The 4097-nt window shown below is 38.4% G+C and overlaps 1 long non-coding RNA gene across 1 annotated transcript; it reads left to right on the top strand.

Moving 5' to 3' along the window:
- Positions 1-996: 996 nt before the first annotated feature.
- On the top strand, positions 997-3433 carry LOC134293477 (uncharacterized). The gene is made up of 2 exons (XR_010000424.1): positions 997-2747; positions 3353-3433. It is a non-coding gene; the product is annotated as an uncharacterized LOC134293477 (long non-coding RNA).
- The last annotated feature ends 664 nt before the right edge of the window (positions 3434-4097 follow it).

Raw genomic sequence — 4097 nt, forward strand, 5'->3', positions numbered from 1 at the left:
TCTCCAAATCTGAAGAGCTGGAGGCTGAAACAGTTGCAGGATGACAGATGCTGAAGAAACACTCCTTCCTCTGAAATCCACAGAAGAGACAAGGAAAGACTGCATAGCTCCCAGCATTTTTAAAATAGGAAACACTACAACTTGCTATTGCTTGTAACAATTCAGTATCAAGTGACCAGAAGTTCTCAAAGTTCATGTGCTCTTGACTTTGGAATGGTTATGATATGGTCCCAATGTTGGTGTAATGGTGCCTGTGCATCAGCTGTGTTGCTGGAGAGTTAGCCTTCTCTTGAAAGAATACTCCTAGGCACACAGGAGCTGAAGATACCAAACATCTTTATAGATCGGAATACATGAGTCATGCTCTACAGTCCATATATATAGGGCTTTACTTACAATGCCATCAATCATAGAGACCCTCTGATGCCTGCCCTTTCCTACACATCAGAGCAATCGATCTTTATGGCCAGCTAAACCACTGAGCTGCTCAACTTGCTGACCAAAAGGTGGGCTGTTTGAATAAAGGGAGCGGAGTGAGCTCCCACTATTAGCCCCAGCTTCTGCCAACCTAGCAGTTCGAAAACATGCAAATGTGAGTAGATCAATAGGTACCGCTTCTGTGGGAAGGCATCGGTGCTCCATGCAGTCATGCCGACCACATGACTTTGGAGGTGTCTACGGACAATGGATATGAGCACCAACCCCTAGAGTCGGACACAACTAGACTTAATCGATCGGGCATTGAGAACACGGATACAAGAACACAAATCCAGAATCAGGAATGGATGCACAGACTCTACTTTACATACACACTTTCAGGAAAAAGCTCATTCTGATGAGAGTTTTAATTTCTTTGTGATAGAGAAGGTAAAACCTATTGGAGATAGTAAAAGACTTCTTCTACAAAGGGAGTCTTTCTGGACCTTTACATTAAACTCTGTATTTCCCAAAGGGCTGAATGATAGGATTGATTTCACCTGTTATCTGTAGTGAGTAGAGTATTTCAGTTCACCATGCAAGCCATAGGACACTTGCAACTTTGAAGAAACACAGAGCCCTGCAAGAGTAACGACGTGTAAGTCAATTGTATTTTTGTAAACTCTTTTATGTATTAGATTAAGAATTGGAAAACATATGGGGTGTTTATACATATCTATTTTGGTATAACTATCATAGTTACTATTAGTATGTGCCTATGTTTATGTTTAGAAATTGACAACATGGATAGGCCTTGAACTGAAGCAGGACCAAGCAAGTAATTAAGATTAAAAGAGACAGCAATATATCCACAACATACCGTAGAAGATTCTGAGAATCACAGTAAGAAGAAAATTACCATACGTCAAAAGACTGTTTAAGATCTAACATAAATATCCACAACCTGAAGAAGGACTTCCTGAAACGAGGCATTGTACCCGGGATTACTTGTTGTTGCATAGTTTTGTTTGTATACACACAATAGTTGTGGACTGTTTTCCATTGAGATTGATGTATGCTTTACTTTATATGTTACATAATAAGGTTGTATAATTGTACTTGTATATACACCATATTTTTGGACTGTTTTCGGTTGGAGATTGATGTGTGTTTTGCTTTATATGTTACATAATAAGATAGTACTCAGTTGGGACTGTAAAGAAAATACTCAACAATACTAGCATACTATAATACACACGTTAAAATCTGTATGAGAGTATATACATTTAAGTTGTTTTATACACACACACACACACACCATTCTTATAGCATGACTAGACTTAATGTCAGGAGAAACATTTACCTTTACCTACATGTTATACTCTTCCTGAGGAAAAAAAAACTTGGCTCTAACAATCCAAAGTTTTATTCTAGACTCAAGAAAAGCTTTGAGATAGTTACTTTTGTATCATGCTGATGACTGATGGGGTTTAACTTCTAATTACCTTACTAATATCCTCCTCGTACCTGAAATGGATGGAAAATGTTTGTGGCAATAAGTCTACTGCTTCAAGCACTATTCTCTCAGAATAGCTTTATTCTGGCCTAGTAACTTCTGTTCTAGTAATACTTAGATACTCATGATTTTTTATCTTTACTGAAGTCTCCAGCCACCAGCTGAAAAGACCAAGATTTATGAAGATCAAACCCTGCCAGATGTCTTTTCCTTTTTACTTGCAAAAGGTTCAATTAGGTAATGAAGCATTTGATGCACACTGCAAAGAGGCGGAGCATTGCTGACTGCACACCATTCTCTTCCTGGGAAAACAGAGGGTAACATTTGCCACATCAGATCAGAACACTGATCCATCAAGTGTTCCCATTTGCTTCTGGAAGCGCCCCTGCCAAGCTGGCCAGGCTCCAGTCTGACCAATTATGCTTTCTGCAACATGTGAGCTATTTTAGGTGAACTAGGGTGGGGGAAAGTAAACTGAGTCAGGCTAAGAACAAAGTTTTGAAGCTTCAACTTCAGAAGAAAACTACAAACTTAAATAATGCCAGAAAATCAATTTAAAGTAGTTATATACTTCTATTCAATGCGCAATGAGTGGGAATAGGGTTGAAGTGAGAAATAAGTGATGGGGCTCTTGCCCAACTCCCAACAGCCCCACCCCAGTATATACAATTTCTTGGCATTGGGGATGCAAATATTTGTTAATTTTCTTTTCAGAGGAAAGGCTGAATGAACAATTTCACCCTGGCGCAGGGAAATCTTTGAAAACATGTTGTTTCCAAAGTCAATGTATAGATCTCTAATCTAGGGATTAAAGGTGAGTGGTGTTTTGGTTTGCTTTGCATCGAAAACATGACTTGTGTTATGAGAAGTAATTCTTCTACTCAGAAAACCCACATGTTCTGTATGTGGGTAAAGTCATACATTTCAGTGCAGTTGAAATGTGCAAACAAGCATTTAGCAGCATCAAGATATTGTTAGAAAATCCTGACAGTCAAGAAAAGCCCTTTTCATGGTCAATTGGAAACCTGTTACAGATCCAATAGAAAGTTGCAGACCCAAAACATCTGGAAAGCCTAATGATCTCAGCTGTAATATAGAGATTTTAGGCTGATTCCTGTACTGAAAGTACTGTTATTAATTACTTAGGGCATGTTGACACCAAAAATATATTTGAGATGGTGTTATGTGATCAGGAGTGTTTCCTATCAGGGTTAGGGAGCTTTTATTGTCTGCCTCAATCCTCATGTGATAATCTCCATAATTATGTAACTACTTAATGTCCTATGACATTAAGTTCATTTTACCTCTCTACTTGGGTGCCAAATCCATGTTTTTACTATGATTATTATTTTATGCTTTTACTATGTTCAAGAGTGTTAAATTTAATGCCTGTGTTTGTATTTCTTGATTTTATTTTAGTTTGCTGTTTTATCTGGGCTTCGCCCCATGTAAGCCGCCCCGGGTCCCTTCGGGGAGATGGAGACAGGGTAATAAAATTAGGTATTATTATTATTATTATTATTATTATTATTATTATTATTATTATTATTATTATTATTATTACCCACTTCAGGGATTTTTGTATTGCAAGGAAAAAAGTGAGTTTACCTACCTGTGGTAATCCACAGCTCACAAATGTTTTTTCCAGATGGCAATGTTGTTTGTTATAAACATCTGCTAACTGGTTTCTAACTGGTCGTTGAGGAGGAGCCGAAGGGAATTCTTGATTTGTGCTTTCCTTGGGTCATCCGAGGGCCCTGGAGTCTTCTTAAATATCTCTCCAAAACCCAGGGACTGCAGGCTCTTCTAAATTATCTGGCATCAGGGATTCTTCAAATGAGCTTCCCACCGTGACTTGCAGCTGAATTTTCAGCTTCATCTGGAATTGGAATAGACAAAGCGCTCTCTTTCCCAGGATGTGTATTTGGCTTTTGTGGAATTGATGAAGCAAATATGCTAATTGCCAAATCCTGACCCTCTTGGATCCAGCATGTATTTTGCTAATGGTTTGAGTTCCAGTGCATAGCAGCTCTAGCCAATGCTAGTTTCCGGTATGTCCACACAATGACTTTCCAGGCTCTTCTATTTTTACACCGTAAGTGAGAGAATCAGAAAAAATGAGGGATTTCTTTAAAGGTTTCCAGATACATTATTAGAATGCACC

The sequence above is a fragment of the Anolis carolinensis genome, unplaced genomic scaffold (assembly GCF_035594765.1).
Source record: "Anolis carolinensis isolate JA03-04 unplaced genomic scaffold, rAnoCar3.1.pri scaffold_8, whole genome shotgun sequence".
Taxonomy (NCBI): Eukaryota; Metazoa; Chordata; class Lepidosauria; order Squamata; family Dactyloidae; genus Anolis; species Anolis carolinensis.